Source organism: Malania oleifera, chromosome 3, assembly GCF_029873635.1.
Source record: "Malania oleifera isolate guangnan ecotype guangnan chromosome 3, ASM2987363v1, whole genome shotgun sequence".
Taxonomy (NCBI): domain Eukaryota; kingdom Viridiplantae; phylum Streptophyta; class Magnoliopsida; order Santalales; family Ximeniaceae; genus Malania; species Malania oleifera.
The window spans coordinates 35,900,640-35,915,011 of NC_080419.1; the positions used below are offsets into that span (position 1 = coordinate 35,900,640).

General features: G+C 34.5%; 1 long non-coding RNA gene across 2 annotated transcripts; it reads right to left on the bottom strand.

The window, feature by feature from the left end:
• Positions 1-815: 815 nt before the first annotated feature.
• On the bottom strand, positions 816-13,170 carry LOC131152189 (uncharacterized). Of its 2 annotated transcripts, XR_009135882.1 has the most exons (5): positions 12,608-13,170; positions 3,282-3,499; positions 2,405-2,649; positions 1,223-1,282; positions 816-1,063 (listed from the first exon to the last, which is right to left on the bottom strand). It is a non-coding gene; the product is annotated as an uncharacterized LOC131152189 (long non-coding RNA). The 2 variants fall into 2 exon arrangements; XR_009135881.1 differs by having other exon boundaries at positions 1,223-2,649; positions 12,608-13,137.
• Between the last annotated feature and the right edge of the window lie 1,202 nt (positions 13,171-14,372).

Consider the following 14,372-nt stretch of genomic DNA (forward strand, 5'->3'; position numbering starts at 1 on the left):
TGCAGTTTACATAGCCGCTAGTAGTGAGCTACCACCGCTAAATACATTTACTTGCAATTTTTGGAACCGTTGTTGTAGGCCCACTATAGCTGCAGTTAAATAACCGCTGTTATAATCCATAAAAATCGCTGATATAACCTTGTACTAGACGAGCATCCGATGGTTTCTAGGTGCGGGTAAAACTGTAGGTGCAGGGAATTACAATCGCGAGTAAAAATGAAACAGCACTAATTTTGTGTCATTGATATATTTAATAATATATATATATATATATATATATATATATATGAAATGGTCTATGATTGCATAAATTGACTAAAAATAATTTATAAAGCAGATCTCACTTAGTGAGACGAAAGTTTGATTTTGTGTTGATATATATATATATATATATATATATATATATATATATATATATATATGAGATATGTTTAGTTGATTTCATTTTAGTATTAATTTAGATTTATTTTCTTCTTTTATTTGATTTAATGCATGGAATGTTCTATTGATTATTATGTAAGTCTCAAGTGTCCTTTTATTTTCACGGTATTCCTCCATCGTAAGTGAGGGTTATTAATAAATTTGAGACGGAACCGCTATATAAGTGGCTTCCGCCTCTTTCCAAATATATATATATATATATATATATATATATATATATATGTATGCTTGTATTTACAATATTTCTATAGCTGCTTCATTTTATGGTAGGCCCACTAGTATAGATAGTTTGGAAAAAAAAAACATGCAGAAAATCACTTAATCATCAAAAAGCTGCACATCGCATTATGTTCCACAAGAAACTCAATCCCAACTAACATTAACAACTTGAATCTATTTATACGTAATCTCCAAGCACATGCAATTGTTTTGGTCCCAAAAAATAATAAATCATCAAAAAGCTGCTGCACATCACTTGGACTTGTTTTGGTCCCAAAAAATAAAATCATACATGCTCTCCAATCTTCACAATATTCTTGCTCCAACCAAAAAGTGCCTCGGACAAATGCACGACTACAAAGCCATATATGCTGCAGCTAGAGCAATCAGAACTCAATCACACCTGAGATACAAAAGAAAAATCCAAGTGAATTCACTATATAACTTGGTTGCTACTTTTAATTAACAGAAATGAAGCCTAGCTATTAAAATACAAGCATGACCTATCAAAATAATGAATCCTTTACATAGACCGATAAGACAAGTTGCCAAGAGAAAAGACCTGGCAGGGCAGCAACCATGATTTTCCTTTGGCTCTCTATGAATATCTTAGACAAAGGACCTGTAGTTAACACAAGATCAAACAACAAATGAGTAAGAAAAAAACTCATCCTAGGTCAGTAGATACAAGTACAAATCTACAACACGGGAATCATAGCCCCCCAAAAGCATCACTAAGCAGCAAAAAATAAAAAAATAAAAAATAACGGCGCAACATCATAACAATAGATAAGCCACCATAACCAACTAAACACAAAATCATAACTGCAACTGGACTTATAGACAAGGAGGAAACGTCTAAAAGTGTTTGGTTAATCACAAGAAATTAAAATCAGTGTTGTGGGCTTCTTTAAGCATTTTCACATAAACTTTTGGAACAATGGAACAAGTGATGCCCGGGTGATGAGGAAAACCGTGATAGGTTGCTTAGGCATGATGGCAAGGAAAATGCTGATACATAGGCTTAATCCAATAATAACAACAAAAAAAAAAAAATCTAAATAGCAAAATAATCGAAACCAAATTGTGAAATTAAATCAGTTTTACAAAAGAGCTCAAGAACTCACCTCAATGACAAAGTATATTCCTCCTAAATTTGATTATGGTTCGGATGTTCTTTATCCTTTGTTTGAAGTTAGAAGTAGAACAAGGGAAAGAATTTCTTAGTGATTATTTTTTTATGTAAAAGAAGATAAAGTAAAAACAAACTTGAACTATACGATAGATTATCACAATGCTCAGTGCTTCCTAAGGAACATCCACATGCACCAGGAGATTCAAAATTACTGCCACTTGCCAAAACTTGAATCTACATTAGGAACAAGTAACTTGTTAAAAATTAATAAACAAGCAATAACTAATATTGACAAATTTTATAAACCAAACTTGTGCATATCGATCATGATTTTGATTGGATAACATAATATCTATTATTATGGCTATCTTCCTTTGGGTTTGTTCCTCCATTATCTCTAAAGAAGATGCTCTCTCAATAAGTACTTTCATTAGTTCATCTTTCAAAAGTTCCTGCACACGCATCTCCTCTATTGACTCAAAAATATCTGCGGTTGATCCACTGAGCATAGAAGGAGTTGCACCTAAGCCTGGACTGCAAACACGACCATGCCTTTCCTTTCCTATTATCTTAGCAAAAATATCATCAAGGGTCCACATTGAATCTTACCTTGAGCTATCTTCCCGTCCTTCTTCCTCTTCCATTAAAGCTTTCAAATTTTTCTTTATATTATATTATGAAAAGAGAACATAAAGAAGTTAGTTTTTGCACCAAATTTAGAAATTAATTATGGAAAAGTGAAAAGAATGTATTATGTTTTCTGCAGCCTTTCTTGAGATAGGAGTGCCATCCTTCTTTGTATGAAGTGACACATACAAGTTTCCTCTTGTAGGAGTTATCCCATGCTTCTCCAACTACAATAGAATAAATATATGGTCAATTATCTTATTAACACTATGAAATCTAAAAACAAATACAGAAGAATAAAGATAAAAACGAATGAAAAACCATCTCATGGGCGTGTTGTGCTATGGTTTTCGGGCCAACAGCATAAAAATCCTATTTTTATCCTTGTTACTTTTATTTATTATGTTGCTTTCCTACAATACATATATCAATAACTTTAGACATGACAAATATGTAAAAAAAAAATTAAAAATTAAAAATTAAAAAAAAAAAAGAAAAGAAAAAAAGAGGCATGAAAGAAAAAATATGTGTACATAGTGTGTGTGTGTGTGTACCTTTCCCTTGTCAGAAAGTATAAAATCAATACAGTTGGAATATTGGCCAACATGGACATAAGAAGGTGCCCTAACCAAATTCTCCCTCTTTGACAATGTTGGGTCAAAGTACTTGGATTTTAGATAACATTTGTAATTCCTCTAGAGCTCACCAAATTTCTGTCATATATTTTTCCTCTCTCCAAGTTCATGAGGAAAAGAAAACTTTGACTAAAAAAAATATCAACATCCTACATGTAAGTATTGATGCCATAATGTTAATGTCATAGTAAAGGATAAATTAGCAATAAAAAAGAACTTGGTACCTCAAGAATTTTCTAGCAAGAGTCTTTATAGGTTGGATCCATCTTGCGCAATTTAAAGCAATCAATCGGTGCTTATGAATCTGTAAAGAAAAGAACATTCGGTGCCAACAACTTGGAAGAATTTGTTAAACTTCACAACAATTTGTTGGGCTGGAGGAAAATTCCATATCTTTGACATGTAGGTAAATCCTCTCTCCTCATTTGTACATTCGATTCATCTAAAGATATAAAAAAGAAATATATGAAACACAAATATATACATGTTCATGTATCAATCCTTAAAAAGAAACAAATGGTTATCTATAACATCAGGATGGACTTCAGATTCCTAGTGACAGCATCATCACAATCTAAGGGAGGTTCTAAAGCATTAAAGAATTGGGTAAGCCCATTGACACGTAATGTAGACTATCCATGATGCATGAGGAACTAGGGAATTGAGGGAGTCCATCGACATATGATGTGGACTATCTGCGATGTTCTGAAGAGCCAGGTAAGCAGGAGAATCCATCCATGTGTAATGTGGACTGTCCAAGATGCTTTGAGGAGTGTGAAAGATGTCTAGGATCATTAAATATGCTGTGTCCTCATTATCCTCACACTAGTGCCACCAACATCAAATATGTCCTTTGGTTTTGGTTTAATAGCAATCATCCAATTTGTATGCCTTTCATCTTCAATGTAGAACATAGATCGAGTTTGAAAAGATAAGATGAAGGGTTTATCAACCACTCATTCTCCAGTATGGATCAAGTGTGAAAAATTTACGAGGTCAAACCCATATTCATCTTGGTTGTGGCCTCTATTTCGAGAAACATCCACCCATTTGCACTTGAATAAAACACACTTCAACTTATCAAAATAATTCAACTCAATAATGTCAATTAAAACACCATAATAGCTTATGCCCCCTTTACTTTCCATATGAACACCACTATTTTGAGTTTTTTTGTTTCTCTTATAATCTTTGGTGTGAAGCTTGGTGTCATTGACAATATGTCCCCGAAAACTTTGGCAAGAATTGTTTGGGCCACAAGCCAACCACCTAAATTTATCATTAAAATGATCATCTCTTCCATCATCATTCATTTTAACCTACAATATTACAAGTATATTAGTATACAAAAGTTTTAGTATTTTCATACTTTATCTTTATTAATAGACACTACTTATATATGCTTGGAACCGATCAACAAAATTCTCCACTTGAATTTTTCTTGAAGTGCGTCACTTGGTCATGTTCTACGCTTTTGTCTCTTTATTGCATCTTTATGAATACTATAGAGGAAAAACTAAGTAAAACCACTACTAAGACCAACAATAAATTTGGTCTTATATAAATCTTTAAATTCTTAATACTTACACACAAATGGAATTATTTCATTAGATTTAAACAACATAGCAATGTGCTTGCATCAAAGAGACTTGCTCAAGCATAATGTCAAATATAGATCCCATGGCTTCATCGTTGTTCCTTACTAGTCAATTTAATGTTGTTTCAACATATTCCAATTATCTCGAACAAAATGTCGAACACTCTTTTGCCAAGAATCCTTCTACAACGGAACTCTCGGATAAGTCCTATTACGCACATAAAATTTAAGTCTTTGCAGGCACATACGACAAAAAGATTCTTAATGAGGAAACACGTGATTGAATATCATGTATGTACTACTTAGTAAACAAAATCAAGTTTTGTAGATCACACTAACCTCTCAATAGGGTACACCCACCGATAATGAACTGACCCTCCAATATTAGCTTCAAAAGCTAAATGAGTGACCAAATGTACCATAATGGGGAAGAATGTAGGAGGGAATATCCTTTTTAGTTGGCATAGTGTCTCCATAATTCGATATTCAAATCACTCAAGATGTTGTGTACACAAAACCTTTGGACACAATTCCTTAAAAATGCAACATAAATCAATCAAAAGGGCAATCACTTTCTTTGGCAAAGAACCATGTAAGGCTATTGCAAGCAATTGCTGCATCAAAATATGACAATTATGGCTCTTTAGACCAATAATCTTGCAATTGCTAAGATAAAAACAATGTGACAAGTTAGATGAATAGACATCAGGAACTTTTACACTTCTTAAAACTTTCAAAAAGACATCCTTCTCTGTTGGAGACATTGTGAAGCAAGCAGGTGGTTTATTCACCTTATCTGGGTAATGAAATTGAGGGTGTGGCTCACATTTGATACTTATATCTTAAAGATCAAGTCGCGCTTTTAAGTTGTCCTTTGTTTAGCCATTCAAATTCAATATTGCGCCCAACACATTATCACACACATTCTTTTCTATGTGCATCAAGTCAAGATTGTGACACAAAAAATTATGCTCCCAGTAAGGTAATGCAAAAAATATGCTCCTTTTAGTCCATGGTTGGAACTCTTCAGCTTCATCTCACCTTCATTTTTGCCTTGCTGCATTAATAGGCTCACCAAAGTTACAATCAAGGCCTTTAATGTGTTTTAAAATATCATCACCAAAAAGATTTTAGGCGATGGATCTATTTCTCATCTACCATCAAATGCTTCTTTTTCTCTACAAAATCTGTGATTGCTATGCTAGAATTGTCTATGACCAATGAAACAATACTTTCCATCATGTTTTAACCATTGAGAGCGAGTATCGTAGTTGCAAGATAGATATGCAAGAGCACCTTTTGTTTTCCACCTAGACAAATCACCATATGTTGGAAAGTTATTGATTGTCCGCATTAAAGTTGCATACATTTGGAAGCATTTCCTAGTGGATACATTATACATTTCAATGCCATCCTCCCAAAGTCCCTTCAATTCTTCAATTACAGGTTCTAAATACACATCTATCTTGAAAGAGGGCGAGTTTGGACTAGGAATAAGAAGTGATGAAAAAAATAAAAAAAAAAGAAGAAATGAAGATCTTTCGATACATAGCCAGGGTGGAATATTATATGGAATCGAGATAATAGATCAGCTACTATAAAGGGTGCTCATAGATCGAAAAGGGTTGAACCCATCAGCTACTAAACAAAGCCTAATGTTACGAGGATCTAAAGAAAATTCCAAACATCGCTTATTAAAAGCCTTCAATGCTAAAGAATCAACTGGATGTCTTATCAACCCATCATTTGTTCAATCTTTTGCATGCCATCTCATCAGAGATATTGTTTTTAATGACATAAAAAACCTTTGCAATCTTGGTTTAAATGGAAACAATGACAAAACCTTTGCAACATTTCTTTTTGAAGGGGATTGCCTTTTGCATCGAAATCACCATTTTCATTTATTTGCCACCTTGAACTTCAACATTTTAAGCAACTTTCATCATTCTTTTTCTCCTTTCGAAATAGTGTACAACCATTAGGACAAACATCAATCTTTTCACACTCAAGTCCCAAGTCTTTCATATACTTCTTTGCTTCATATCCGCTAGTTGGCAACAAATTTGCTAAAAGAAGCATACCCTTCAATAGCTCAAGCAACATTATAAACTATTAATTGCTCCACCCATTTAGGCATTTTAGATGATATAAAACCACAATACAATAACTTGCTATAATTCTCACACCTAATATATAAAGCTTTGTTAGTGACTTTTAGCAACTCGTAGAACTTTTTGGCATCCTCATTTGGGCCTTGTTTCGGTTCTTGACTAATAGTCCCTTCTCTAGGTGAACCTTAAAAAGCAAGTCCATCTTCAAATTCATCCTCATTTTGCCTATGCATTCGGAAGACCTCATGCAGCATACCATGCATATCACCAACTAGGCAACCATATTTGGGACTACTTGTACTTGACTCTCACTCTTTCTAGTAGAAGAACTGTTAGGGATGGTTGCCCCATAAAATAACAATTAGAATAGTTTGGATTAATCCCATTGCATAGAAGGTGATCACACACTTCTTCTTGACTCCACCGATATGAGTTCGTGCACTTTACACAAGGACATGAAATCTTTCCTCCATTTGATGCATTTTTAAAAAAAAAATCTGAAAAGTCTATAACCCATTTATAATATTCAAATGCATCATACTCTTTTTTATCCAACTCTTATCCATAGCTAAAAAAAATAAGTGCTTGAATCACCCAATCTTCGATGAAACACTTTCATACAATGAAAATTCATTAAATATTAACAATATTTAATAATCCTAAACATATTAAGAATAAAGTGAATCAAGTAACCTAAACTATAACATGGCTAAAGAATAGATGAACTATGTAACTTAAGTTTATCAATTTTTAAAATAATCAAGCAAGGAACAAAGAGGGCCGCAAAGCAAAAAAGAGCATTTAGTTTGCAAAATGGAATAGTGTGGGAATGGAATAATTAATGAGATAATAGTTTAATAGTTTTATTTATTTTAAACCCAATGTGGACCAAATCCATCCATAATGAAGACAGTAAAGCAATAAATAAATGAGGGCGCAAAAACACATGTAAGCAGCATATATACATAAACTAAACTAATGGAAGTTTTTATTAAGTACTTAATTTTAATGAATACAAGAGGTAGGTATGCATGACTTGGTAGCTAGGAGCTAGCTAGCAATGACATCCTTTAGATATGGCTGAAAAGTATTTCCAAAATACTGACTGCTTGTAACAAACATGACACATAGGTGGATGTATGCCGAAAAATTCCAAAAAAAGAAGCAGGAAGGCTACCTAGCCCCTCTCCACAAATTAGACCAACAACAACAGTTGGTAAATATTTTTTTTTTTTGCTTAGGCCTTTTTTTCGTATTCCAGTAAGAAACCAGTAACTCTACAAGTAACATAGGAAGTGCAAAAGACAAATCCATCATCCCGTATGCTAGAGACATTACCATTGGAATAGGAAGAAATTTTGCTTTCTTCTTGGATAGGAAATCTTTAAGTGCGTCAAACATGAGAGCAATAAGGAAAAGCATAAGAAAAAATGAGAAGAAGTATTTTGGTAGTACATAAGATACAACCTCTCCTTCTTGTGCAATGATTCCAGCTCTTGACACCATCGAACAAACAAATGTGTAGATGGTGGGACAAACACCTTTATTCAACATTTCATAAGACATGTTGGGGGCAATTTTAGGGTAATTTCCAGCCACTAGCATATTTAAGACATTTCATACAACACGTGGAGGCTAAGTTTTCTGCCTGTAATGTGCTTGTATTTATTTTCTCATTACACTTCATTCTAATGATCTTTCAGGATCAAGATGATGTGAATACTAAAGACATTGAAGAAGATATTGATGGGGATTTGATAGACACAGAAACTCTTAACTATGATGATTTTGATTGTATTAGAGGAATATCTACACCTTCCATCTATAACGTATTGTACAATTATTAGAATAGATATTTAGGCATTACTTTCCATCTATCAATTATTGCACAATTATTACAGCAGATATTTAGGAGTTATCTTCGGATCTTGTTCCCTTTCTCATGTTTTATATATAACGTAACGTTGAATATTGAAATATAGAAGAAAGTCTTTTTTCAATTTTAACATGGTATCAGAGTAGGTTCTCTGCATATAATTTTTCAACACCGTTTGATTTTTTTTTTTTTTATATAATTTTGTCCAACATCACATCTCCGGAGGTCTCCTCCTCCAATCCAACATCCTCATCAATTCCGGATGTGTCTTCTCCATATTTTCTTCATTCTGCTGATCGCCCAGGCGTCATCCTAGTCTCAACTCTTCTCAATGGAGACAATTATCCTACCTGGAAGAGGGCTACTAAAATGGCCGTGAATGGCAAAAATAAGTTTGGTTTCGTTAATCGTACCCTTCCCAAACCAACGTCCTCCTCAGCGGAAACTCAATTGTGGGAAGGTTCCAGTGATATGATCTTATCATGGATCCTCAACTCCATTGATAAATTCATTGTTCACAAGTCTGATCTATCATGAAAGCCCCCATGATGTATGGCTGGATCTTGAGGATCGTTTCCCTCAAAGCAACAATCCTAGAATTTTCAAGTTGAAGCGTGACATTGCCACTCTTACCCAAGGCTCTATGACCATCTTTGTGTATTTTACAACACTTAAAGGTCATTGGGATGAACTCGCTATGCTTGCCTCCACACCACAGTGCACTTGTGGTGTCTTAAAAGAATTAATCCGAATGCAAGACACTAAATGTGTTTTTCAGTTTTTGATGGGGTTACATGACTCATATGCTTCAATCTGTTGCCAAATTTTGGCCATGGATCCTTTATCTCCTGTTACCAAGGTCTATTCAATTTTGCATCAAGAAGAGAAGCAGCGCCTTCTTCATATCTCTAGTGTTCCAACAGAATCTGCTGTCATGGCGGTTCCTCGTAATTTTTCTCATTCTCCTAATAGCAAGGGGCGAGGGCGTGGTCGTCCAAAATGTGACCACTGTAGCCGTGATGGTCATTGGAAAGCCCATTGTTATAGGCTACATGGTTATCCCAGCAACAAGTCTCAATCTCGTGGAACACCTGATGGAAAATCTGGTTCTTCAATGACTGCAAACACTGTCACAGGTTCTTTGACTTCTTCTGAGATTGTTGTCCCTTGCCTCACCAGCAAACAATACCATCAACTCTTAGATCTTTTATCGCCCACCAACACCAACTCCACCAATTTTTCCGGTAACCTTACCTCTTGTCATTCTGCTTCTTTTTCTAATACTGAATCGATTGTTGATTCAGGTGCCTCAGATCATATGACTTCCAATTTTTCTTCTCTTGATAATATTCAGCTTCTTAATCAACCATGCCCCATTAAGCTTCCAAATGGTGACATTGTTCTTATAACTCATACTGGCGCTCTGCATTTTTCTCCTAATCTCTCTCTTTCTAATGTTCTTTATGTGCCTTAATTTAAATTTAATTTATTGTCCATCAACAAACTCACCATTGATCTCAATTGTGTTGCTATATTTTTTCCTACCTTTTGTGTTTTTCAGAACCTATCAATGAGGAGGCTAATTGGAATGGGTGAAGTACGGAATGGACTTTACCACTATAAACCTTTCTCTGCCTCAGTTTTCCACTCTCAGCATGTTCATGACCCTACTCTTTGGCATCAACGTCTTGATCACCCTTCTATTTCATGTATTCCGAAAACTTTAAATATTTCTTGTTTTCATTTGGCTTGTGATGTTTGTGCTAGAGGCTAGAGCAAAGCACATCCGTTTATCTTTTTCTTTGAATACAAATAAGAGCACATTTTGTTTTAATCAGATTTATTGTGACATATGGGGTGGTTATCCTATAGTTTCACATTCTAGTGCACATTATTTTTTAACAATCGTGAATGACTACTCGCATACTACATGGGTCTATCTTATGCACATGAAATCTGATACTTTCACTTGCCTTAAAATCTTTTGCGCCATGATTAAAAATCAATTCAATTGCACTATTGCATGTGCGCACTGATAATAGTAAAGAATTTCAATCCAATCAACTTCAAACCTTTTTTCACAATCAACGCATTATTCACGAGCGCACATGTGTGGATACACCTCAACAGAATGGCGTTGCTGAGCATAAACATCGTCATCTTCTTAATGTAGCTCGGTATTTATGTTTTCAAGTCAATCTTCCCATCTATTTTTGGGGTGAATGCATTCTCACAGCCACTTATTTACTTAACTGTACTCGTTCACCCAACCTCACTCATAAGTCACCTTATGAACTTCTTTTTCAGAAACCACCATCGTATACACACTTGCGAGTGTTTGGGTGTTTGTGCTATACCCAAACCGCTCGCCAACATCGCAATAAATTCTCTCTTCATGCTTTTCGATGTATTTTCTTAGGCTATCCTGCCCATCAGAAGGCTTATCGTGTATACGATCCTGAAAACAAAAAAATTTTCATCTTCCGTGATGTCACTTTTGAAGAAAATATTTTTCCTTATCATCTCATACCTCCAAATCCTCCATCTTCTCCAATCCTTCCCCTTCCTGTTCCAGATATCCACCCTTCCTACACTTTACCTACCTAACCAAACACCCCTATCCCTAGTCCCTCATCTCTCCCTCTTTCGCCCTTGGTATTCTCACTGATACCCTCACCCTCTTCCCCACCACTCCTTCCACCCATCTCTTCACAGCCAAAACGAGCTGTCACACATCCCTCTTACTTGGACGATTATATCTATCCTATTTTACCAAAGTCCTCTACGGCTTCACAAGTTTCAAGATCTTTCTCAGGTACAGTTCATTGTCTCTCTTCTTTTTTATTTTATCATTGTTTTTCTAATCATCATTTGGCTTTTCTTTCTTTTATATCCTAACATCTCGACCCCACCTCATATTCTCAAGCTGTGCACCACCCACATTGGCGTGATGTCATGACTGCTAAAATCCAAGCCTTAGAAGCCAATCAATCTTAGACTCTTCAACCCCTTCCATTTGGAAAAAAACAAATTGGCTGAATGTGGGTGTTCAAAACAAAAATTCGGGTGATGCATCACCAGGCTAAGGCTTATTTTTTCCTACTGCCAACACTCTTCAAGTCTCAGCCTATTCTGATTCAAACTGGGCTAGTTGTCCACTCACTCGCCGCTCCACCACCAATTTTTTCATTCAACTGGGCACTAGCCCCATTTCCTGACGCACTAAAAAACAAACTACAGTCTCTCACTTCTCTGCCGAAATCGAGAATCAGGCACTTGCTTCCACTACCTGTAAACTTACATTACTCAAAACTCTTTTAAATGATCTTGGTGTACCACATTCTCAGCCTATGCTATTATATTGTGACAACCAAGTAGCTCTTCACATTACCCAAAATCTTATTTTCTACGAACGTACAAAACATATAGAAATTGATTGTCATGTTATTCTTGAAAAGTTGCAGGTTGGTCTCATCTTCACTAAACACATTCCTTCCTACAGTCAGTTTGCCAAAATTTTCACCAAAGCTTTGGGTTATGAACCTTTCCAAAACTTATCGCGCAAGTTAGGCATTATGAATCTCCACGCTCCAACTTGAGGAAGAGTATTTGAGGAATATCTACACCTTCAATCTATAAATTATTGTACAATTATTAGAGCAGATATTTAGGCATTACTTTCTATCAATCAATTATTGTTCAGTTATTAGAGCAGATATTAAGGAGTAATCATGTGATCATGTTCCCTTTCTCATGTATTATATACAACCTGTAACGTTGAATATTGAAATATAGAAGAAAGCCTTTCTTCAATTTTAACAGATAGTGTTTCAAGATTGCAGAAAACTCCAAGCTACAATGATATTATGCAGGTTAGCTCACATCCTTTATGTGGGTTTACTTTCACTAGGGTACGTACTGTAGATTCTGTAGAAGAAAGAGAAGAAGAAGATTAAGAATCATTACCTGTGATTTCCAAAGGGTGTCGACCAGGGAAGGAGTTAGCGAACTGAGCGGTGAGGCACGTGAAAATTTGCTGTTCGAGAGGGAACTAAGAGGGTTTAATGTGGTAAGCTTTTTGTGGAAGAAGGAGACACACCTAAAAAGGTACACTTCACCTGCGATTTTAAGAGGGTCGAAAACCTGCTCTGAGATTTTAAGAGGGTCGGAAACTTGTTTTTTAAAAGGGAGAGAAATCAAACAGCGAGTTTCAAGAGGGAAATGAGTGAGAGGGTGCGCAGATGAGGCGTAAGAGATCGAACAGCGAGTTTCAAAAGGGAAATGAGTGAGAGAGTGCGCAGATGAAGCGTGAAAGATCAAACGACGAGTTAGGATCTTTGATTTGGATTATGGCGTTGAGACAAAGGGTTTTCAGCTTCGATTTGGGAGAAGGTAGCGGTCCGACTAGCATTTCAGCAAACTGCTGCAAAATGGGCTTCATTACCTGCGGCTTAGAATACCACAGAGCGGCGGTCTACAAAAGTGCAGCTAAAAAACCGCCGGTAATGGCATTTTTTTGTAGTGTATCTAAAATAATGTTAAGCAGAAAGGAAATTATATTAGACAATTGACACAAAATTGTTGGGATCCACATTATTTATTTATTTATTTAGTTAAGTGTATAATGAATGTTAATCCAAATAAAAGATATATGTTTCTTGATGTCATCATTTGATCAAGTGAAAAACCGTTTGCACTTTACATGAGTGTGCGATCTTCATGATGGGTGTGTGTACATAAAATAATTAATTAAGAATTAAGAATATTTTAATTCATGAATATAAGTGTCTAACCAAACTTATGAATCCTTACATCGTATTTGAGAACATGAATTTTGGGTCTTAGGTCTAAATTTGGATGGATTTGGATAATTTTTAGTATATATATCTTATCTAAATCTATATAAATTTAAATCCAAAATCTCTCCCAAACATAGGATTATTGTTAAAAAAGAGTCTACTAAGATATATTGGAATATAATAGATGCATCGGCTAAAGTCATAAATTTCTTTAAATAATGTATCATTCAGGAATGTATCACAGTTAATTAAGGTAGATTCACCTTGGAGCAAGGAAAACCCCATATGTATATATTTATGACTCTTTAATGGATCGTCGCTTATGGAATTCCATATAAAGGACTCTAGGTCTTTCTTATCACTTAACCATGTTTGGTAGAATTTTCATCAATAAGTCAAACATAAAAGTGAGTGAAAAGAGAGAAGATAAAGTAGTTTTTTGCATAATTGAAACTTTTGGAGGGGAGACAATTCTGAATCAATGTACTAAGTTCTAAATATAATTGGAACTATTATTTGAAGATGAATGTAAAGGAGTCATTTAGTATCACAGTCAAAAATTACAAAAACAAAAATCAATAATGAGAATCAAAAATTAAAAATAGAAACTAAAAATAAAAAACCAACAGCCTATTTGGTCACCATTTATAAAACTAATACAAATTAAAAAATAAATTAGAAAATGCTCGTTTCATCTTTAAATCAAATAATGTTATAAAAATATAATTAAACTAATAAAATTATAAATAATACATATTTGAAAAATATTATACTAAAAATAAAATTGTTATAATTATTTTACATATTTGTTATACTTTTAAATTTTACTTTGCAATAAAAATTTTATTGGACATGACAGTTGAAAAATAGTAAAAATATTTTGTAATTGACTTTATTATTATTTTTTGAAATTTATGTAAATTTTTATTTTA